The sequence below is a fragment of the Panthera tigris genome, chromosome A1, assembly GCF_018350195.1.
Source record: "Panthera tigris isolate Pti1 chromosome A1, P.tigris_Pti1_mat1.1, whole genome shotgun sequence".
NCBI lineage: Eukaryota > Metazoa > Chordata > Mammalia > Carnivora > Felidae > Panthera > Panthera tigris.
This window is the reverse complement of record NC_056660.1, coordinates 107,055,998-107,082,118: the sequence shown is the minus strand read 5'-3', so window position 1 is coordinate 107,082,118 and position 26,121 is coordinate 107,055,998. Positions and strand designations below refer to the sequence as shown.

General features: G+C 36.8%; 1 long non-coding RNA gene and 1 pseudogene across 1 annotated transcript in view; both read right to left on the bottom strand.

Annotated features, from left to right (window-relative positions):
• Positions 1-26,121, bottom strand: part of LOC122231274 — a 332,297-nt gene that overhangs the window by 283,169 nt on the left and 23,007 nt on the right. The gene's annotated exons all lie outside the window — the stretch shown is intronic.
• LOC122232421 lies at positions 1,116-1,334 on the bottom strand (annotated as a pseudogene).

Sequence of the window (26,121 nt, the reverse complement as noted above, 5' to 3'; positions counted from 1 at the left end):
AGAAATGAAAGAAAAGTTACAAGTGAAGTATATCATAAAAAACTCCTATGAACAATTATATACCAACAAATATAACAACCCAGAAGAAATGGATAAATTCCTATAAACATACAATCTCCCAATACTGTATCATGAAGAAATAGAAAAGCTGAATAGACCAACTACTAATAAGGAGATTGAATCAGTAATCAAGGGTGCCTCGGTGGCTCAGTTGGTTGACTGCCCAACTTGTAATTTCAGCTCAGGTCATGATCTCACAGTTTGTGGGTTCAAGCTCCAGGCTGTCAGCACAAAGCCAGCTTGGGATTCTCGTTCTCTCTCTCTTCTCCTCCCCTGCTTGTGTGTGCTCACTCTCTCTCACCAAAAATTAATAAATAAACATTTAAAAAAAACCTCCCAAACAAATGTCCAGGACCAGATCATCCAAGCATTGAATTTAACCGACTATTAAAAGACTGAATACCTATCCTCCTCAAATCTTCCAAAAACTGAAGAGGTGGGAACACTTTCAAGCTTATTTTACAAGGCCAGCATTACTAAAACCAGACAAGGATACCACATAAAAAGAAAATTATAGGCCAATATCCCTGATGAAAATGGTTGCAAATAGCCTCAACAAAATCTTAGCAAACAAAATTCAACAATACATTAAAGGATAACTTACTATGATCAAGTGTGATTTATCTCATGGATTCCAAAGACAGTTTAACATCCACAAATCAACCAATGTGATACACCACATTAACAAAAAAAGGATAAAACCATATGATTATCTAAACAGATGCAGAAAAAGCACATCAAAATTCAATATCCATTTATGATACCAACATAAACCAAAGTGGACAGAAAAAATGTACTTCAACATAATAAAACCATATATGATAGGTTCTCAGCTAACATCATACCCAAAGGTGAAAAGCTCAAAGCTTTTCCTTGAAGAGAAGGATACCCACTCTAGCCACTTTTTTTTTAATGTTCTTATTTATTTTTGAGACAGAGAGGGACAGAGCATGAACAGGGGAGGGGTAGAGAGAGAGGGAGACACAGAATCGGAAGCAGGCTCTAGGCTCCGTGCTGTCAGCACAGAGCCCAATGCGGGGCTTGAACTCATGGAGTGTGAGATCATGACCTGAGCCAAAGTGGGATGCTCAACCGACGGAGCCACCCAGGAGCCCCTCTAGCCAATTTTCTTCATAGCCTTGGAAGTCCCAGACAGAGTGATTAAGCAGAAAAAATAAATAAAAGTCACCCAAATTGGATAGAGGACATATTAGATATTAAACTGATAAGAACAGATACTACACATGATCCTAGCTAAAAGGCCGAGAAGCGATAAGCAAATTGAAAAGGAAAAAGTAAAAGAGCCACTATTTGTGGATGACATGGTTTTATATACAATGAACCCGAAAGACTGCATTAAAAACAAAACAAAACAAAAAAAACAGAACTTGAGCACTTGGGTGGTTCTTTAAAAGCAAAAAACAAAAAACTATTAGAACTAATAAATACAGCAAAGTTGTATGTTTGTGCTTTTATACACCAAAACAAATTATCAGAAAAAGAAATTAAGAAAACAATCCCATTTACAGTTGCAACAAAAACAGTAAAATATGTAGGAATAAATTTTAATCAAGGAGGTGAAAGACTTATCCAGTGAAACAATAACACGCTGAAAATGATACAAATAAATGAAAAGATAGTCCATGCTCACATATTAGAATTAATATTGTTTAAATATTTATATTACCCAAAGCAATGTACAGATTCAGTGTGATTCCTACCAAAATTTCAAAAGCAGTTTTCAAAGAAATCAAACAAACCATCCTAAAATGTGTACAGAACCACAAAAGATGCTGAATAGCTAAAGTAATCTTGACAAAGAATAGTACAAAGTGGTAATAATCAAATAGTATGGTATTGGCATAAAAACAAATACAAAGATTGATGGAACAGTGAACCCAGGAATAAACCCACATGCATATGGTCAGTTAATTTAGAGCAGAAGAGCCAAGAATTTACAACGAGGAATGGACAGTCTCTTCAATACATAGTGTTGGGAAAACTGGACAGCCAGATCCAAAATAACACAACTGGACTTGAACATTAGGCATGAAACCATAAAACTCCTAGAAGAAAACATAGTCAGTGGGCTTCCTGACACAGGTCTTGGCAATGATTTTTTCGATCTGACTCCAAAGGCAAAGTCAACAAAAGCGAAAATAAACAAATAGGATTATATCAAACTATAAAAGTTCTGTACAGTGAAGAAAACTGTCAACAAAAGGAAAGGCAATCTAATGAATGGGAGATATTTGCCAATCATATAACCAGTAAGGGGTTAATATCCCCAAAATATGAAGATCTCAAACAACTCAATAACAAAATAAAAACCATCTGATGAAAAATGCCAGAGTAACTAAATACATATTTTTCCAAAAAAGACATATAGATGACTAACAGGTATATGAAAAGATGTTCAGCATTACCAGTCATCAGAGAAATGCAAATCAAAATCAAAATGAGCTATTAAAAACATAAGAAATATCAAGTGTTGTTGAGGATGTAGATAAAAGGGAACCATGCATGGTTGTTGGGAATATAAAGTGGTGTAACCACTAAGAAAAACAGTATGGAGATTCCACAAAAAATTGAAAATAGAAATATCATATGATATAGTAATTCCACTTCTGGGTATTTATATGAAGAAAACAGAAACATGAATTTAAAAGGATATATGGCACCCTGTATGTTGTTTCAGGATTACAAAACCCCTGGGGCCCTGATTTTCTACCCTTCTGTTTAATTTATCTACTAATGGACATGTCTGCATAAAGTCATTAATGAAAGTGTTGAATAAAAAGGGTCTACATCATAGACCTTTGTTATTCCACTGAACATATTTCTTTATATACCACCGAGTTACAGGTTCACCTTTTTATACTAAACTCTGTCCCATTTAATCAATTTATACAATATTAAGAACTTTGCACAATTTTTTTTTATTAATACCCCATTTCTTACTCTATTTAGACTGCTCTAACAAAAACACCATAACCTGGGTAGCTTATAAATAATAGAAATATATTCCTCACAGTTCTGGAGGCTGGGAAATCCAAGATCAGGGCAATGGCAGATTCTGTGTCTGGTAAAAGCCCCTTTCCAGGTTGTAGACTGCCAACTTTTCTCTCTGTCCTCACATGGTAAAAGACACGAGGGAACTCATTCAGGCCTCTTTTATAAGAGCATTAATCTCAGGGCACCTGGGTGGCTTAGGCAGTTAGGCATCTGACTTTGGGTCACGTCATGGTCTCACAGTTCCTGGGTTTGAGCCCTGCATTGGGCCCTGTGCTGACAGCTGGGAGCCTGGAGCCTGCTTTGGATTGTGTCTCCCTCTCTCTCTGCCCCTCGTCCACTCACACTCTGTATCTCTCTCTCTCTCAAAAATTAATGAACATTAAAAAAAAATTTTTAAAAAAGAGCATTAATCTCATTCATAGGGCATCTGCCCTCATGAACTAATGGCCTTTCAAAGGCCCACCTCCTAGTATACAATAATAATAAAAATTATTATTATTATTATTATTATTAAAGCCTAATACTAATAATATAATAATTATTATTATTGTTATAGCCTAATACTTGGGCATTAAGATTACAACATATGAATTTTGAGAACACACAAACATTCAGCTCATAGCACCTGGTATATTTTTATCTACCTCAAGTTCCTTAAAAAACAATAGCAACAATAACAGCCATAAAAATAGTTTACACTTTTTGAGCTGCTATCATGTATCACACAGTGTTCTAATGGCTTTAAAACTAGTATTCATGTCATAAGAGCTCAAAAGATGAAAGTGAACATTATTGCTATTGTTAGTATCCTTACAATTATTTCTATTTTTATTGTCCTTAGTATTTCTATAAACTACCAATCTCATAACCTTGTCAGAAAAAAAATTGTAATAGTTATTCTGACATAGTTTATTTTAATGAGGCCATGTGGCTTTAAGGATTACTGCTTTTCTTCCCAACTGGTCATATATCAACCTTTTAATAATGGATTTTAAATTTGAGCCTAGAATAAAGGCCAAGTTTTCTGGCTTACAGACTGTACATATTAGAACTACTTCTTCCTGTTTTTGTTTGTTTGTTTGTTTCTGCAGAGTACCTTAGATTTACTTAACATTATCGGTAAGAGAAATATACAATTCTTGGAATTCTGGGGTCAAATTATTAATTAAATTCTATTTATTTGAAAGGCAGGAGTGATTAATACTTCAGTGCTATTTAGACCACCAAAGTACTGATTAATTTGTCTAAGTAATTCATTTTATATATTCTAAGGAGGATTATATTACTCTCTGTATAGGCATATGTGATTACCTAAGGGTTTTTGAACATTAAGTTGAAATTATCTTGATAACAGCAGAAGACAGCATTTAGACCTATAGGCAGTCTGTAAAGATGTTATTTGTTATGACTAACATGTAATATTATGGAGGAATCTCCATTCCCCTGGTTTCATTTCTTCATGCAGAATGACAATGACCCTGTAATACCTAGTCTTCTTTTCTCATCCCTTGTTTATTCCACTCCATATATAAGGAGTGGAATATATATGTCCTTGATTACCAAGGGTCTGATAGGCATTGATTCATGTTTTTTTTTTTAATTAGCAAAACTAATCTATTAAACATCTGTAAGAACTAGGGATTAGTTTTTTTTCTTCTCTGTCCATTTAAAGCAGTTACCCCTGGATAGTATATTTGCTTTAAGAGATCCAAAGTTTCTTTAGCAAGTCCTTTGGTCTGCACATTAAAGCCATATTCTATGATTAGCTTTATCAGCATCAAAGCCAATATTAGATCTCTACCAGTTTCTTTTCCAGGGCTCTAAGTTCAAGATGGAAAAAAGATATGATTTACTGGTTTTCCCACACCCCTGCACCTTTACTTCCTGTCTCTCCTCTTGTTTTCTTAAGATTTCCAAGCACCTGGCACTCTGCAGCCATGCAATGAGAGGAACCCATTTTACTACATTACTCTGAGCAATTGGCACTGACATTTCCAATAGGTTGTTCTGGCTTTATGTCAAGGATCTACACCTACAGTAAATATCCAGTTCTTATAATGGCCATCCTTATCAATGAACTTGTGTAAAGATGGGTTTATATAATGAATCATCTTCAAATTAAAACAGAAGTAGATGAAGTGTTACTCATCAACAGTCTTCCTCTCACTCATGTGTTCTCTCTCTCTCTCTCTCTCTCTCTCTCTCTACACACACACACACACACACACACAGAATGAATTAATGTGAATGCTACACCACCTCATAAAATGGACAGCAGGTGAAGACGTTTTTTCCAAGCTGAAAAAAACAACAATGGACTCCTAATAGTGATGGGGAACAGAGATGATAGGAGCTTCTGGAAACCTCATAATGATCTATTTCTTGATCTGAGTGGCAGTTACATTGACATTGATCACTTAGTGAAGTTTCACCAAGCTGTACGACTTGTGATTTGTTCACTCTTTAATATGTATGTTATATAAGAAAGAAGCTTACTTTAAAAGTCACGTAAGAACCAAACAAATTAAACACTGAAAGCTCAAAGAGTGGATGAAAGTTAAATTGGAAATTTAACTGAACCCTAAAATATTTGTAAAAGGAATTAAGTTCCTATTTTTATTGGATGTATTTAGATTTTCCACTGGAACATTATAATACTGACAAGCTCTATATTCTATATTTGTTAGCAATTACACCTGACAAATACTGAAAATAATCACAAATGGTGGCAAATTATTGGATGTTTTCTAAACATTATTTGTCTGAAATTGTAGTGTGCATGAAAACAAAAAGATTGTACCTGCAACAATACTTCTGTTAAAATATTTCCATATTTTATTACAAAAATTATAACTGACCATATTTTTCATTTAGGAGAATTTTATCTGAGGTTATCAGGAATTTCTTAGCCATAAGAATGCAATTTTAATAAGACTAGAGGAAACATTATGAGAAAGAAAAGAAAGAATAAGGCCATAAAACATGCATTCTTGACAAGAACTCCATTGACCTGATACGAGACGTAAGGCTGGAAAAAGTTACAATTACAAATATGTAACAAAAATAATTATTTTGCTCATGTCACTTTTCATGATCTGATAATCAATATAAAGAAGTTTTTGTTTTAATGTACATAGATATGTTATCCCTATTTTTCAAAAGAATTTTAAAAAATAGTTTCCAATGGGTGTATATCATAGATTCAGCAGTACATTAAAAGCAATTTGTAAACACTCAAAAAATGAAATACTAAGCCATGGTATCGAGATACTTCACAATCCTGCAATCTGCAGTGGCATGCAAGAGAGCAGAGTGGTGTATCAAGGGAACTTCCCCAGGTCTCAGATCCTCAGGGCTACACTCTGATGGCGTGGCCAGTGACAGCAGGGAAACAGGAGATATCGAACTATTATCAAAACCCTACTGTTAGAATCTTATATACCTTATTTAATCCTATATTTCTGACTTTTCTAATTCATTAGTCTATCACTTTAATTCCACTTAAAGTGGAATTTGGTTCAAATCTTTAGCCTCACTGACAAAAGAGAGAAATGAAAATTTTACTCTGCTTAATCATGTAGACATTTCTCAAAGAAAATTTCCAAAGTATCATTCCTTTCCTGGTCTACCCTTTGCCTCTCATGAGATTGAAGTCATGCTCCATACTTGCCTAGTGACTCAATTCTTGAAGAGAAGAGAAGATAGTAATGTGCTGTTTTGCTTATTTTTGAAACATAATGGACAACAGAACAGGAAAAGTCCTAGTAAGAAAATAAAGACCTGTTCAATTTTAAGTGATACAAACCCCATTTCAACTAGTTTAAGCAAAATAAAACAAAACAACTAAAAGGACCTCAAAGGCTCTATTAATTGGAAAAGCAGCAAAGGATGCTATGTTACAAAAATGGCAGGCAAGCACCACATTCCACTACTTAGCCTCCTTGCATGCACCCACAAGTACTTTCTCCCAAATATAAAGTGCATTTTTTACTGTTTGTTTGGTATTATTTATACCATTACACAAGGAATATAGAATACATTCTCATTGTTAAAAAAAGAAATATTATAGATTAAGGTAAAATCCACTTTGACTACCACAGGTAATCCATGTTATCAGATTAATAAGTATATTTCCAGGCTGTTTTATGTTTTAAATATACACACACACATTCACTCAAGTATTTAGAGAAATATACAGTGTTAATGTGTGTATGTGTATGTTTATATTTTTGGCAGAAACTCCCTATTACATGTATTATTATAAAAGGCGATTCCTTCCCTCTTCCCCCTTCCAACCACAATTCCCTCAGAAACTTTTCCATGCCATTTTCAAAACTGACATATAGTATGACATAATGTGTATAGACCATGATTTGTAATTTAATTATTTCCCACTAACAGAAATAGGGGTTGTTTCCAGTTTTTTTTAACAATAATAAACAACAATATAATGAAAATCTTTGTTATTCCACCTTGTTCTTAAGTGTATTAAAACTGGATATATAACAAGAAATAAAACACACAATTTTTAAATTTTTTGAGATTCCCTATTTCCCATAAGTCTATCATATTTAATATTAAACTCTTTAGCCAAGTGAAAACAATTACTTGACTGTTTTCATGTTTCTTGACCATACGCATTTTCTGCTGTGTAAATTAGTGTTTATATTACCTGCCTTATTTTCCATTAGTCTGTTATTTTCATTTCATAAACGCTTCACATATTTTAATATGAATCCAATGTCTGTTATATATGTACTCTTTCCTATCTGCATTTTCCTTCTAGTACTATATATGGTAGGGTTTTTTGGTAACAGAGACTTTTTAATTTTTATATAATCAAATTTATCAATCTAGATTTATGGCTTATAATTTTGGTTTACATAACCCAAAGTCATAAAATCATTCTCAATTATTTCCTTTTAAAACTTTAAAATTTTTGTTCATTATATTTTAGAACCTTAATTCAACTAGAATTCTTTTTTTGTGACTTAAGTGGTGAGGATGGATAACTCTAGGTTTTACCAAATACTTGTCAATTTTTCCAATTTTTAAGTAGTCTGTAGGTTCTCTACTAATTCAAATCAGTTATAATTATTCGGTAATAATTTTCCATATACATGCAGGTCATTTTCTTTCCAAATGATCAGTTTTTTTAATTATGTACCAAATAACAAGTATTTTCATTATTTTCTACTATGGCAAATTCTCTCCTATCTTAGCTGTAAATTGTCTTAGTTGATTTCTACTTTCAACTGAGATGGAATGGGAGGGACCAGACTTAACCTCCTAACATAAACAATGAAATACATACAACAATATTTTTCAAGACATTTAATTTTAAGTAAAAAAGGAAAGAGTGATCACTCACAGCCAAGAAACAAGCAAAATTAGCCCTACAAGCGCCATAGCCCACTGTCTTGAGTGTTTCAGAAAATGGAGCAAGGAGGAGAAGCCCACGCACAGTCTAGTAGACTTCCTGACTTGAGATGCTGGAGCTGGAAATCCAAGGAAACCCAGGTAGCTTTAAATAGGCCTGACCTAAACGGATGCTATGTTATTCACCTAAAAAATCTCACAAGTAGGAACTGTTGCCAAGTAACTTAACTGCATCCCAGAACAAGTTCAATCATACTTATATCAACACAAAAATGTCCAGCACCTAAGAAGGTAAAAGTTACCACATCTAGCATTCCATTTTAAAAAGGAATGGGAGGGGCACCTGGGTGGCTCAGTCGGTTAAACAGCCGACTTCGGCTCAGGTCATGATTTCCCGGTCCTTGAGTTCGAGCCCCGCCTCAGGCTCTGTGCTGACAGCTCAGAGCCTGGAGCCTGTTTCAGATTCTGTGTCTCCCTCTCTCTGACCCTCCCCCGTTCATGCTTGGTCTCTCTCTGTCTCAAACATAAATAAACGTTAAAAAAAATAAAAAAAATAAAAAGGAATGGGAAAAGAAATACAACCCCAAATTAAGAGAGAAATTATCAATCAAATGTAAACCAGAACAAGGTATTAATATTAAGGGTAATGGCACTAAATTGGTTATTACAACTGTATTCCACATGCTTCAGAGTTAAGGGAATTATAATAGAGTATGCTGAGTACAGACATGGAAAATATAACAAATATTAAAAAGACTCCAAATCAAAATTCTAGAGCTTAAAATTGCTATGTTAGAAATGGAAAAATCCTCTGCATGGCTGATTAGATATTATAGCAGAAATAAATGATCAACTTGAAGACCTGGCAGTAGAGACTATAGAATATGAAACAGAGATCAAAGGCTAAAAATATAATGAAGAGAGAATTACTGAGCTATATGACAACTTCAAACAGAGTAATGTAGATGTGTAATTAAAAGTTCCATAGGGAGAGGAAAAGAGCGTGTACAGAAAAAAAAATTGAAGAATAATGGCTAAAATTCTACAAGTTTGAGGAAACTAGAGAGGACAGTATGAAAAATTCCCCAAATGCAAAAGGCAAGACACTTATTTAAAAACTGCACCAAAGCATGTCATGATCAAATTGCTCAAAGTCTTAAAAGTGACCAGAAAAAAGGAGACACATTACATATAAAGGAATAAAGACAAGGATGACAAAAGATTTATCAGAAACAATTTGAGCCTAGTCATAGTGGAATAACATCTTCTAAGTGCTGGAAAAAAACCTGTCAACTAGAAATCTATACCTAGCAAGGGACAGGGAGGTAAGGATGGAGGGATTATAAAAGACACAAGGAAATTTGAGGAGGGATGATGAATACATTCACTATCTTGATTGTGGTGATTTCACAGGTATATACATATGTCAAAATTTATTAAACTGTGCACTTTTGCGGACTTCAAGCTGTATTACAAAGCTGTAATCATCAAGACAGTATGGTACTGGCATAAGAATACTCTGATCAATGGAAGAGAATAGAAAACCCAGAAATGGGCCCACAAACATATGGCCCACTAATGTTTTGTTGCCCACAAGCAGGAAAGAATATCCAATGGAATAAATATAGTCTCTTCAGCAAGAGGTGCTGGGAAAACTGGACAGTGACATGTAGAAAAATGAACCTGGACCACTTTCTTATGCCATACACAAAAATAAACTCAAAATGGATGAAACAATCAGCAAAACTAAAAGGCAACCAATGGAATGGGAGAAGACATTTGCAAACGACATATCAGATAAAGGGTTAGTATCCAAAATCTATAAAGAACTTAACAAACTCAACACCCAAAAATAAATAATCTAGTGAAGCAATAGGCAAAAGACATGAATAGACACTTCTCCAAAGAAGACATCCAGATGGCCAATCGACACATGAAACAATGCTCAAAATCACTCATCATCATCAGGGAAATACAAATCAAAGCCACAATGAGATACCACCTCACACCTGTCAGAATGGCTAACGTTAACAACCCAGGCAACAACAGATGTTGGTGAGGATGCGGATAAAGAGGATCTCTTTCGTACCACTGGTGGGAATGCAAACTGGTGAAACCACTCTGGAAAACAGTGGGGAGCTCCCTCGAAAAATTAAAAATAGAACTACCCTACAACCCAGCAATTGCACTACTAGGTATTTATCCAAGGGATACAGGGATCCTGTTTTGAAGGGGCACATGCACCCCAATGTTTATAGCAGCACTATCAACAATAGCCAAAGTATGGAAAGACCCAAAATGTCCATCGATGGATGAATGGATAAAGAAGATGTGGTGTATGTGTATATATATATATATATATATACACATACACATACATACACATACATATACATATATATATATGTGTGTGTGTGTGTGTATACATATATATACATATATATATATACATATATATACACATATATATGTATATATATGTATATATATATATGTATACACACACACACACACAATGGAGTGTTACTCGGCAATCAAAAAGAATGAAATCTTGTCATTTGTAACTACGTGGATGGAACTAGAGGGTATTATGCTAAAGGAAATTAGTCAGAGAAAGACAAGTATCGTATGACTTCACTCATGTGAGGACTTTAAGGCATACTTATTTTAAAAATGCTCCAACGAACTCTTCAATGTATAAACAGCAGTGGAATTATCCCTTCACCAAAGGATAACATCTAGTTTTCTATCCAATAACATCCAGTTAGTGTCCAGTAATATCTATTTCCTCTACACTATTTCAAATTTCGCACCTCTGACTGATCAGATTTGGAAATGGTTTCTTGGGATTCCATAAAGTGTGATGAATCTATCTAAAACACAAATAGAGGAAAAGGTACTTGTGGTAGTGACTATAGTCCAGAACTTAGCTCATATCCCTCCAGATGGGCAGTATCAGCAAAGTTTTCTTACTCTGCACTTAGTGCAAGTTTCTCATTCTGCCTATCTGGCTGTCTCTGGCTGTGCTCACTGCAGCATCTCTCTCCCTCACACTTGAAAGTGCACTGGGAAAACTTCCAATGCTGGTGACTATGCCAGGTCAGCAGTCCAGTTGCTCTTGCTGCCAGTTTTATGGCCTAAAAATCAACATAGGTATTGGGCAATAAAATGCCCCTGGATGTCACCCTCAGACTTCTCTGACAATCCAACTCTCATAAAACTCCAGCTGGCTGGCTATTCATTTTGCTCTTACGGATTCTATCGCCTAAAAATCAAAGTCAAAATTTTTATCAGTGGAAGCTTTGAAGTGAGGGAATGTTGAGTATTTTCTATACCTTAGCAATTGGCATGGGGGTTTTATCCTTGGTCCTAATTACCAACTTAGAGCTAGTGTTGCATGCTGCCTAACAGCAAGATAAAATTATATGCTGGGATTTGAAGGAAAGATAATTTGTACTTTCCCCCATCCCCAGCTTTCATCCCAGGAAATGCATATTTTAATGCAGGAAATTATTATGTTGCACAGCATAGAGGATTGCACAGCATCAGGTAGTTGTGAATAATGCTGCAAGGAACATGGGAATGTAGATATACTGTTTTTACTTCCTTTTGATAAATACTGAGAAACGGCAATGCTGTATCATATAGTAGTTCTAGTTTAAAATTTTGAGGAACCTCCATACTCTCTTCCATAGTAGATACACCTATTTACATTTCCACCATCAGTGCACAAGAATTCCTTTTTTCTCCACACCCTCACCAACAGTTGTCAGTTCTTGTCTTTTTGAAGATGGCCATATTAACAGGTATGTATGAGGTGACATTTCATTGTGTTTTTGATTTCCAGTTCCTTGATGATAAATGATGCTAAGTACCTTTTCATGTGCCTGTTGGCCATTTGCATTTCTTCTTTGAAAAAATTCAGTTCCTCTGCCCATTTTCAAATCAGAATTTTTTTTTTGCTACCGAACTGTGTGAATTCCAATATATTTTAGATATTAAGTGCTTACCAAATATATGATTAGCAAACTTTCTCTACCATTCTACAAATTGTCTTTTCATTTTAATACAACTGAGTTGATTTCGTGTGTGGTGTAACAGGGATCCAGTTTGCCCAACATCATATATTGAAGACTGTATCCTTTACCAATTGTATATTCTAGTAGTCTTTGCATTTCTGTACCTCCCTCACAAGGTGAACCCTTCTGCTTCCCTCTATGTGTGTGTCTCATTCCGTCCTCCGTATGTGAGCAAAAGATGATGGGGGATGACATATTTGCAGACAGCCTCAGGTTTACATGATGCCAGCTTGCATCCGCAAGTATGCTCTATATATTATATCTACATAAAGATAAGCTAGCCCTTCTTTTGTAATATTTAGACAATACACTGGTTGTCTGGCCAGATCCTGATCATATTACCCTTGTTAGGTTTGATAGAATATGATTGACATCCCGTCAGGGAAGGGAAATTTTCAAAGGAAATTGTGTGTACTTACAAGAAGGTGGAAATGATCCTCAGCAGATAAAAGAGTGAATGTTTCTTATGGGAAGAAAAAGAGAAGCTCTAAAAGCAAATGAATCAAGGACTGACATGACCTCATGCAAACCAGTTCTTTTCTTTGACCCTAAACTCCATCAAGTAAACAAAAGACCTCTCACATGTGATAGAAATTCCAGTGGATAAACAAAAATATGTACGTGCTTAGCACACCAAGCATTCTTTGCTTTGCGCTGGCAGTCTCTGATTACAGAAAATTCATGCTTATGAAGTGAAAATAAAATATTAATAATTGTCAACATTTATATAGTATTCATTATTTGCTACATTCTGTTCTAAGTGCTACACATATATTAACTTATTTAACCTTCCCAACAACCCTGTGATGAAGTTATTATTAATATTGCTAGTTAAGAGGTTAGTAAACAGCAGAGCTAGAATTGAGACTCAGTCACTGTCTGCTGTGGAATGTGATCACCTCTCCCTATGCTTCCTTTATCTCAGTATGTAGTTGGCTCACAATATGACTTTTCAGAATGGGGAGTACACAACAAAATATAGGCATTATAACAGAAAAGCCTTGTATATTTTCTTTTTTCTTCATCATGAAACACTACCCTTCTCTGGGTAAACTTTAAGGAACGATTTTAATTCTCTTTAAAAATTTCTCTACCTTGGGGTGCCTAGGTAGCTCATTTAGTTAAGCATCTGATTTCAGCTCAGGTCAATATCTCAGTTCATGGATTCAAGCCCGACGTCAGGCTCCACACTAGGAACCTACTTGGGATTCTCTCTCTCCCTTTCTCTTTGTCCCTCCCCCACTCGTGCTTTCTCTTTCTCAAAATAAGTAAACCAAAAAATTATTTAAAAATTTCTCTATTAGCACATTTGGTTTCGTAACAGCTGTGTTTCTTATCTTTAGGGTATTCTTAAGATACTGCTCACTTCCTTTTTTTAATTTCACGTGTTATAGGTACTCTGATGCATTCAATCTTTTGAAAGGCCAGAAAGTGTTTGCTATTTAAGAGTTGCTTAACCACGGGAAGAATCTTAGTTCTATATACCCCTTCGCTAGAGATGAAAGGTTTTGAGGAGGTTAACACTTTCTTCACTGCTGTTTCACAGGAATAATAATTTGGGTGCCTATCCTGTACCAGGCCCCGTGGTGAATACTTTTTCACCTCTATCATCCCCTTACTCAGAGGTATAGAATCAGCTCTCCATAAGCAAAGGCTATTCTGTGTACACACATAATTGTATGTCTTGTTATCAAAGGGGTTCTCAGGCCCTCTTTCATCATCATCACAGGCAGAATTCTCTTAATTGAGCGCAAGTCCTCTAAGTGGGTCTCTGAAATAGGCGGAAAGTAATTTTCTGCTGAATTAAGCAAGGATGTAAACTCAAAGAGGATAGCTCCCTATAAAGGCTTATGGGATTGCAAATCAATGTAAACAATTTACTTCAAAGGCCTCTGCCTGATTTGGCATTTAATGGGGAAATGTGCCTCAATAGTACTTCTAAAGCTTAAATAAAATTGTCATATTGATTCTCCACATTTTGACATTTCTAATTATTATAATAATTTGACAGATTTTTGGGAATGCGAGCTGGTGCAGCCACTCTGGAAAACAGTATGGAGGTTCCTCAAAAAACTGAAAATAGAACTACCCTACAACCCAGCAACTGTACTACTAGGCATTTATACAAGGCATACAGGTGTGCTGTTCTGAAGGGACATATGCACCCCCATGTTTATGGAAGCACTAGCAATAATAGCCAAAGTATGGAAAGAGCCCAAATGTCCATCGATGGATGAATGGATAAAGAAGATGTGGTATACACACACACACACACACACACACACACACACACACACACACACACACACACACGATGGGGTATTATTCGGCAACGTAAAAGAATGAAATCTTGCCGTTTGCAACTACATTGATGGAACTGGAGGGTATTATGCTAAGTGAAATTAGTCAGAGAAAGACAAAAGTCATATGACTTCACTCATATGAAGACTTTAAGAGACAAAACAGATGAACATAAGGGAAGGGAAACAAAAATAATATAAAAACAGGGAGAGGGACAAAACAAAAGAGACTCATAAACATGGAGAACAAACTGAGGGTTACTGGAGAGGTTGTGGGAGGGGGGATGGCTAAATAGGTAAGGGGCACTAAGGAATCTACTCCTGAAATCATTCTTGCAGTATATGCTAACTAATTTGGATGTAAATTTTTAAAAAATTTTTTAAAAATGAAGTCTCCAAAAAAAAGACATAGGGTACTGAGTAACATTACTCTATTTTTCTTTTTACTAACTTACTCTAATACTGTATTAAAGAACATACATGAAATTTCCCTATTCTAAAGGATATATGCCTATTATAAAGGATAAATACCTATTCTTGCAAATGAAAAGTCCAGATGGCATTATATGGTGTTTTGTACCCTTAAATCAAATATTTTTTCTTTAAAATTATTTTCCATATTGAACTAAACAAAAATATTTGAAGTAGCCAATTTATAAAAAAAATTTTAAATGGCATCTATATTATATGTTAAAATCAAATTAAACATACAAAATTATACAAACCTGTTTAAATACTTTTAGGTAGGAGGAAATCTGAGTGTGATTTTTAGAAAGTGTTACTGATAACAGAAGTTAAATTAATGACCCTCTAAATCACCTGCATAGTATCAACACCCATTCTCAAGTAACAAATAGAGGTTTTGAGTAAAGGTCTGACCAACCTACAGGTTAGTTTCTGAATCTAACATTTAATAATTCTACAGAAGTTTTGCTTACCTAGAATCACACTACAATAATATTTGCTGTTTTGAGGACACATTATAAAATAATGAAAACAAACAAATAAGAATACTTCATACTACTACAAAACCCGTATTATGAAGCCTGTAAACAGTGTGTCAGAAAGAGTATAATTTTTCTCATACTTCTCAGCTAAATGTCTACAAGTGTATGCTCACTAGTGACTGAAAAATAAAAGTTAGTATGCTGGCATTTTGCAGTATCATGTTTTATAACCTATGATAGTGACTCTATAGTTCAAAATCCACTATTTTCCTTAATGTAGAACCAACAAACCCATGTTTAATTCAGACGGTACCTGAATACCATCTAAAGATGACAGCATTCTTGGGCATCTCTGCCCTAAAGAACTGTAATTTTGTCTTCACATATGGACTACCATGCTTGTGTAAATATTCTTCAAATCAATAACCTGTATTTAATATGTGCAAAAAACAGAGAAATGGGGTTCAAATGCTTTGGCACAGACCTTTTTTCCCTTGTTCTATTACTAAAAAAAAAAAGTCAGCCATGTGCATTTCAGTTATTTTATTATTGTATCACTACTTTTGACTACACTGAGAAGAATTTTCATGGACCAAGTTTCATGAAACTTTACTCTCAAGTAGATGAGAATAACTGAGACAAATTCTCATTGTGAACATGTTTATAAAATGTCCTTTAAAAAAGACTATTCACACACTTCTAATAACATTCTTTTCTTTAAATTTTGGACTTTACTATACAAGTTACTACCTCAAAGGACAATGCAAGAAAACTCTTATTTTAATTTTTTATCCCCCTTTCCCCCTATTTCTACACCTCCTTCAACTTCTGCAACCAAACAACCATTCTATACTGTTAAGTGATTTTTTTGTTTCATATGTGTTTTATAAAACATGTATTATTGTATTATGTATATGTATTTTTAATTTTTATGAATGCTAATGGACTTCATAGCTTACTTTGGTTTGTTTAACTCTCCTCACATGAGCACTTAGGTTTTTGTTTTGCTTTGATTTTCATTTTTGTATCATAAAATTTACCTACAGTAAAATGCACAGATCTTAAGAGTACATTTTGATGAGTTTCAATCAAAGCATTAACTTGTATAACCATTACCCCCAATGAGATATAGAATAGTTCCATCACTGCACAAAATTTTCTTTTCACTCCTTTTATCAGTCCTCAATCACTATTTTTATTTCTATCAATAATATGAAGACAAAATTTGCAAATCAGAAAATAGTTAAATTTATTCCAGAACAAGTGAGGAACTGAACAAACTGAATGCTAAAATATCAAACAGTTTATAAGACTTATTCCTGAAATTCTGCAATTGAATTGTATAATATCATGACTTGCTGGAAGAATCTTTTGACAGAACACCTATTTTTAATTGGAAAAATTTACATTCTATACTAGAGAATTAAATTGTGAAGGCCTATGATTTGCATTCAAATATGGTAAAATATTCAAAAGGATTTTAAATAGAATTTATGAGTTTGGGCTTTAGAAAGAAAGGTTTTATCAAAGAAACTTCTAAAGGAGGCTAAAAAGGCCGTACCTGGAAACTACATGGATTAAAATATTTATATATATCAATAGGGGGAGAATGAAGATTGAGAATATTTACCATTTAGAGAAAAACCTGCTTGGATGTTTCCAGGTGACTCACCAAGGAAAGAATATTTTCTCTATTTAAAAAATATGGTCTTTAGAGAAGGAGTTCATTAAAAATATAAAAGGTTTCAAAATTACTAATTATAAAATTGTTTTTTTAATATTTTATTTTTTAAGTAATCTGCACCCAACATGGGGCTCAAACTTATAGCTCTAAGATCAAGAGTCTCATGTTCTCTGACTGACACAGCTAGGTACACCAATAATAAAATTACTTTTTAAAGTATTGGAATCATCTGGCAAAATAAAAATAAAACCTGTTGAAAAAAGGGCCCTTCAGAAAAATACCTATAACACAGTGTTATAAATAAAGTTTGAAAAATGATTAAAATATGTGCATATGTACCAAAATTAAACATTCAAATTGTGCTATTTCAATGTTAGAAAATCAATGATTCAAAAAAAATTTTGCTTTAATGTACACAAATGTGAGAGAGGAGGGAAGATGGCAGCGTAGGAGGACGCTGGGCTCACCACACGGCCTGCTGATCACTTAGATTCCACCTATACCTGCCTAAAGAACCCAGAAAACCGCCAGAGGATTAGCAGAACGGAGTCTCCAGAGCCAAGTGCAGACGAGAGGCCCACGGAAGAGGATAGGAAGGGCGGCGAGGCCGTGCGCGCTCGACGGACTGGCGGGAGGGAGCCGGGGCGGAGGGGCGGCTCGCCGGCCAAGCAGAGCCCCCGAGTCTGGCTGGCAAAAGCGGAGGGGCCGGACGGACTGTGTTCCAACAGCAAGCGCGACTTCGCGTCTGGGAGGTCATAAGTTAACACCTCTGCTCAGAAAGCGGGAAGGCTGGAGGACAAAGGGAGGGAGAGCTGCTGAGCCCCCGGACGACAGAGCTCAGTTTGGTGGGGAACAAAGGCGCTCGCCAGCGCCATCTCCCTCGCCCATCCCCCAGCCAAAATCCCAAAGAGAACCAGTTCCTGCCAGGGAACTTGCTCGCTCCCCACAAACACCCAACTCTGTGCTTCTGTGGAGCCAAACCTCCGGCAGCGGATCTGACTCCCTCCTGCTGCCACAGGGCCCCTCCGGAAGTGGATCACCTAAGGAGAAGCGAGCTAAGCCTGCCCCTCCTGCCCCCGGGCACCTTGCCTACCCACCCCAGCTAATACGCCAGATCCCCAGCACCACAAGCCTGGCAGTGTGCAAGTAGCCCAGACGGGACACGCCACCCCACAGTGAATCCCGCCCCTAGGAGAGGGGAAGAGAAGGCACACACCAGTCTGACTGTGGCCCCAGCGGTGGGCTGGGGGCAGACATCAGGTCTGACTGTGGCCCCGCCCACCAACTCCAGTTATACACCACAGCATGGGGGAAGTGCCCTGCAGGTCCTCACCACTCCAGGGACTATCCAAAATGACCAAACGGAAGAATTCCCCTCAGAAGAATCTCCAGGAAATAACAACAGCTAATGAACTGATCAAAAAGGATTTAAATAATATAACAGAAAGTGAATTTAGAATAATAGTCATAAAATTAATCGCTGGGCTTGAAAACAGTATACAGGACAGCAGAGAATCTCTTGCCATAGAGATCAAGGGACTAAGGAACAGGCACGAGGAGCTGAAAAGCGCTTTAAACGAAATGCAAAACAAAATGGAAACCACGACGGCTCGGATTGAAGAGGCAGAGGAGAGAATAGGTGAACTAGAAGATAAAGTTATGGAGAAAGAGGAAGCTGAAAGAAAGAGAGATAAAAAAATCCAGGAGTATGAGGGGAAAATTAGAGACCTAAGTGATACACTAAAAAGAAATAATATATGCATAATTGGTATCCCAGAGGAGGAAGAGAGAGGGAAAGGTGCTGAAGGGGTACTTGAAGAAATTATAGCTGAGAACTTCCCTGAACTGGGGAAGGAAAAAGGCATTGAAATCCAAGAGGCACAGAGAACTCCCTTCAGACGTAACTTGAATCGATCTTCTGCACGACATATCATAGTGAAACTGGCAAAATACAAGGATAAAGAGAAAATTCTGAAAGCAGCAAGGGATAAACATGCCCTCACATATAAAGGGAGACCTATAAGACTCGTGACTGATCTCTCCTTTGAAACTTGGCAGGCCAGAAAGGCTTGGCACGATATCTTCGGTGTGCTAAACCGAAAAAATATGCAGCCGAGAATCCTTTATCCAGCAAGTCTGTCATTTGGAATAGAAGGAGAGATAAAGGTCTTCCCAAACAAACAAAAACTGAAGGAATTTGTCACCACGAAACCAGCCCTACAAGAGATCCTAAGGGGGATCCTGTGAGACAAAGTACCAGAGACATCACTACAAGCATAAAACATACAGACATCACAATGACTCTAAACCCGTATCTTTCTATAATAACACTGAATGTAAATGGATTAAATGCGCCAACCAAAAGACATAGGGTATCAGAATGGATAAAAAAACAAGACCCATCTATTTGCTGTCTACAAGAGACTCATTTTAGATCTGAGGACACCTTTAGATTGAGAGTGAGGGGATGGAGAACTATTTATCATGCTACTGGAAGCCAAAAGAAAGCTGGAGTAGCCATACTTAGATCAGACAAACTTGACTTTAAATTAAAGACTGTAACAAGAGATGAAGAAGGGCATTATATAATAATTACAGGGTCTATCCATCAGGAAGAGCTAACAATTATAAATGTCTATGCACCGAATACCGGAGCCCCCAGATATATAAAACAATTACTCACAAACATAAGCAACCTTATTGATAAGAATGTGGTCATTGCAGGGGACTTTAACACCCCACTTACAGAAATGGATAGATCATCTAGACACACGGTCAATAAAGAAACAAGGGCCCTGAATGATACATTGGATCAGATGGACTTGACAGATATATTTAGAACTCTGCATCCCAAAGCAACAGAATATACTTTCTTCTCGAGTGCACATGGAACATTCTCCAAGACAGATCATATACTGGGTCACAAAACAGCCCTTCATAAGTTTACAAGAATTGAAATTATACCATGCATACTTTCAGACCACAATGCTATGAAGCTTGAAATCAACCACAGGAAAAAGTCTGGAAAACCTCCAAAAGCATGGAGGTTAAAGAACACCCCTACTAAAGAATGAGTGGGTCAACCAGGCAATTAGAGAAGAAATTAAAAAATATATGGAAACAAACGAAAATGAAAATACAACGAAGGCAGTCCTGAGAGGAAAATACATCGCAATCCAGGCCCATCTCAAGAAACAAGAAAAATCCCAAATACAAAATCTAACAGCACACCTAAAGGAAATAGAAGCAGAACAGCAAAGGCAGCCTAAACCCAGCAGAAGAAGAGAAATAATAAAGATCGGAGCAGATATAAACAATATAGAATCTAAAAAAACTGTAGAGCAGATCAACGAAACCAAGAGTTGGTTTTTTGAAAAAATAAACAAAATTGACAAACCTCTAGCCAGGCTTCTCAAAAAGAAAAGGGAGATGACCCAAATAGATAAAATCATGAATGAAAATGGAATTATTACAACCAATCCCTCAGAGATACAAACAATTATCAGGGAATACTCTGAAAAATTATATGCCAACAAATTGGACAACCTGGAAGAAATGGACAAATTCCTAAACAACCACACTCTTCCAAAACTCAATCAGGAGGAAATAGAAAGCTTGAACAGACCCATAGCCAGCGAAGAAATTGAATCAGTTATCAAAAATCTCCCAACAAATAAGAGTCCAGGACCAGATGGCTTCCCAGGGGAGTTCTACCAGACGCTTAAAGCAGAGATAATACCTATCCTTCTCAAGCTATTCCAAGAAATAGAAAGGGAAGGAAAACTTCCAGACTCATTCTATGAAGCCATTCTTACTTTGATTCCTAAACCAGACAGAGACCCAGTAAAAAAAGAGAACTACAGGCCAATATCCCTGATGAATATGGATGCAAAAATTCTCAATAAGATACTAGCAAATCGAATTCAACGGCATATAAAAAGAATTATTCACCATGATCAAGTGGGATTCATTCCTGGGCTGCAGGGCTGGTTCAACATTCGCAAATTGATCAACGTGATACATCACATTAACAAAAAAAAAGAGAAGAACCATATGATCCTGTCAATCGATGCAGAAAAGGCCTTTGACAAAATCTAGCACCCTTTCTTAATAAAAACCCTTGAGAAAGTCGGGATAGAAGGAACATACTTAAAGATCATAAAAGCCATTTATGAAAAGCCCACAGCTAACATCATCCTCAATGGGGAAAAACTGAGAGCTTTTTCCCTGAGATCAGGAACACCACAGGGATGCCCACTCTCACCGCTGTTGTTTAACATAGTGCTGGAAGTTCTAGCATCAGCAATCAGACAACAAAAGGAAATCAAAGGCATCAAAATTGGCAAAGATGAAGTCCAGCTTTCGCTTTTTGCAGATGACATGATATTATACATGGAAAATCCGATAGACTCCACCAAAAGTCTGCTAGAACTGATACATGAATTCAGCAAAGTTGCAGGATACAAAATCAATGTGCAGAAATCAGTTGCATTCTTATACACTAACAATGAAGCAACAGAAAGACAAAGAAACTGATCCCATTCACAATTGCACCAAGAAGCATAAAATGCCTAGGAATAAATCTAACCAAAGATGTAAAAGATCTGTATGCTGAAAACTATAGAAAGCTTATGAAGGTAATTGAAGAAGATATAAAGAAATGGAAAGACATTCCCTGCTCATGGATTGGAAGAATAAATATTGTCAAAATGTCAATACTACCCAAAGCTATCTACACATTCAATGCAATCCCAATCAAAATTGCACCAGCATTCTTCTCGAAACTAGAACAAGCAATCCTAAAATTCATATGGAACCACAAAAGGCCCCGAATAGCCAAAGTAATTTTGAAGAAGAAGACCAAAGCAGGAGGCATCACAGTCCCAGACTTTAGCCTCTACTACAAAGCTGTCATCATCAAGACAGCATGGTATTGGCACAAAAACAGACACATAGACCAATGGAATAGAATAGAAACCCCAGAACCAGACCCACAAACGTATGGCCAACTCATCTTTGACAAAGCAGGAAAGAACATCCAATGGAAAAAAGACAGTCTCTTTAACAAATGGTGCTGGGAGAACTGGACAGCAACATGCAGAAGGTTGAAACTAGACCACTTTCTCACACCATTCACAAAAATAAACTCAACATGGATAAAGGACCTGAATGTGAGACAGGAAACCATCAAAACCTTAGAGGAGAAAGCAGGAAAAGACCTCTCTGACCTCAGCCGTAGCAATCTCTTACTCGGCACATCCCCAAAGGCAAGGGAATTAAAAGCAAAAGTGAATTACTGGGACCTTATGAAGATAAAAAGCTTCTGCACAGCAAAGGAAACAACCAACAAAACTAAAAGGCAACCAACGGAATGGGAAAAGATATTTGCAAATGACATATCGGACAAAGGGCTAGTATCCAAAATCTATAAAGAGCTCATCAAACTCCACACCAGAAAAACAAATAACCCAGTGAAGAAATGGGCAGAAAACATGAATAGACACTTCTCTAAAGAAGACATCCGGATGGCCAACAGGCACATGAAAAGATGTTCAACGTCGCTCCTTATCAGGGAAATACAAATCAAAACCACACTCAGATACCACCTCACGCCAGTCAGAGTGGCCAAAATGAAGAAATCAGGAGACTATAGATGCTGGAGAGGATGTGGAGAAACAGGAACCCTCTTGCACTGTTGGTGGGAATGCAAATTGGTGCAGCCGCTCTGGAAAGCAGTGTGGAGGTTCCTCAGAAAATTCAAAATAGACCTACCCTATGACCCAGCAATAGCACTGCTAGGAATTTATCCAAGGGATACAGGAGTACTGATGCATAGGGGCACTTGTACCCCAATGTTTATAGCGGCACTCTCAACAATAGCCAAATTATGGAAAGAGCCTAAATGTCCATCAACTGATGAATGGATAAAGAAATTGTGGTTTATATACACAATGGAATACTACGTGGCAATGAGAAAAAATGAAATATGGCCTTTTGTAGCAACGTGGATGGAACTGGAGAGTGTGATGCTAAGTGAAATAAGCCATACAGAGAAAGACAGATACCATATGGTTTCACTCTTATGTGGATCCTGAGAAACGTAACAGAAACCCACGGGGGAGGGGAAGGAAAAAAAAAAAAAGAGGTTAGAGTGGGAGAGAGCCAAAGCATAAGAGACTGTTAAAAACTGAGAACTGAGGGTTGATGGGGGGTGGGAGGGAGGGCAGGGTGGGTGATGGGTATTGAGGAGGGCACCTTTTGGGATGAGCACTGGGTGTTGTATGGAAACCAATTTGACAGTAAATTTCATATATTAAAAAATAAAAAATAAAAAATAAATAAATAAATAAATAAATTACTTAAGGGAGGGAGTCAAGATGGCAGAACAGCATGGAAGTTTTTTGTGTGTCTCGCATACATGAAATACAGCCAGACCAACGTTAAACCATCGTATACGCCTACAAAACTGATCTGAGGATTAACACGACAATCTGCACAACCTGAACCACAGAATTCAGCAGGTACACAGAGGTGAGAGGTGAACGTGGGGAGAGAGAAGCCGTGGAGGGCAGGGAGGTGCTTTTGCGTGCAGAGAGAGGATGGAGATGGTGGGGAGAATATGGGAAAAGCACCCTCCCCAAAAGCAGCTGGAGAGAAAGTGGAAAATTGGAAACAGACACAGGGACTGAACTAAAAAGGGAGAAAGGAGAAAGGAAAGGGTTTAAATTCCATTAAGACTGCAAACAGGGGAGTGCAGAGACTGCAGCTCCACAGCTCGATACCTGGCGGTGCTCTGGTGGGAATGGTGAATCCCCAAGAGCAGAGTGGGGTGAGGGAGGTTCTCGGGCCACACAAGGAGAAGCAGTTCCACTGCTGGAAGGACATTTGGTAGAAGCTGTAAGGCAACCTGGGCCCAGCAGACCACAGAGAATGGCCACATTTGCTGGCACTGGAATAAGGTCGTTAAGGGTGAAGCCTGGTGCCAGATGTGTGTTGTGATATTCCATAACCCCTGAAAGGTTGCTGCTACACTATCTTGCAAACTTATTCTGGGGCGGGCTAGCACCTGGCCGCAATCTCTGGGCCTCAGTAGCAGCACAGTACCCACAAACTTTCCTGGGTACAGCCAGCATTCGTCCATTGCTCAGTGAGACCCTCCCACAGAGGGAAACAACGAGTCAAAGCTGCAGTCCCTCAGAAGTAAGGGGCTGGGGAAAACAGCTGTAACTGAAACAAAACTCAGGAAAGAGGTACTACCTGGGGCTTTGTCACAGGCAGTATAAAAGAGGGGAGTAGCTAAAAGCTGAAGACAAAGGACGGGTGCACAATTGCTGATTGGAGAGAACAGAGTTCTGATACTAAAGACTGGGTAGCTGGGTGACACAATTTTCACCACTCCCACACATGGGCATATGCACCTACAAGTGCCACAACAATCCACCCCAGCAGGCTACCAGCGCCACCTAGTGGAGAACAGAGCCGTTTAACTAACCCGCTCAACTGGGCCAAACTTGCTCATCAAGAACAGAAGTCTCACCGCCTGCTTAGTTTATGGACTATAAAGAGATTCAGAATCTAACTTCTAGGGGTAAACAAAGTAATTTCAGTCATATTTCAATCTGTTAGCAGGTCCATCTATTCAATTTTCTTTCTTTTTTTCATTTCTTTTATTTTTCTTGAGAAAAAGAAAAAATTCATTTTTATTTTCAATTGTTATTAAAAATATTTTTTCAATTTTTCTACTATATTTTTTACTTTTGTGTAAGGTTTTTGAAATTCTATTTTACTTGCATCATTTTATTTTAGTCTACTTCAATGTTTTCCTTTTTTCAAATTTTCAATTTCCTTTTTTTCTTTTTTTCTTTTTCATTTCTTTTCTTTTTCTTGAATACAGAAACAGAAAAAATTCATCTTTATTTTTCATTTTTATTGAAAATATTTTTCTTTAATTTTTTTCTACTATATTTTTTACTTTTGTGTAAATTTTTTCAAATTCTGGTTTACTTCCATCATTTCATTTTAGTCTGCTTCAGTGTATTCATTTTGTCAAATTTTCAAACGATTTCTTTTTTTCTTCTTCTTTCCCCTTTTTTCTCTGATCTATCAAGCCACTTTCAACACCCAGACCAAAACACACCTAGAACGTAGCATCATTTATTCGATTTTTTTGTGTGTCTGTGTTTTTAATTTTTGAATTTTAATACTTTTTCATTTTAATTTTTTTATTTTAATGTTTTCTACCTCATTGATTCCTTTTCTCCCTTCAGTGACGAAATAAAGGAATTCACCCCAAAAGGAAGAGCACGAAAAAACGACAGCCAGGGACTTAACCGACACATATACAAGCAAGATGTCTGAACCAGAATTTAGAATCACGATAATAAGAATACTAGCTGGAGTCAAAAATAGATTAGAATCCCTTTCTGCAGAGATAAAGGAAGTAAAAACTAGTCAGGATGAAATAAAAAATGCTATAACTGAGCTGCAATCATGAATGGATGCTGCGGCAGCAAGGATGGATGAGGCAGAACAGAGAATCAGCGATACAGAGGACAAACTTATGGAGAATAACCAAGCAGAAAAAAGGAGGGAGATTAAGGCAAAAGAGCATGATTTAAGAATTAGAGAAATCAGTGACTCATTAAAAAGGAACAACC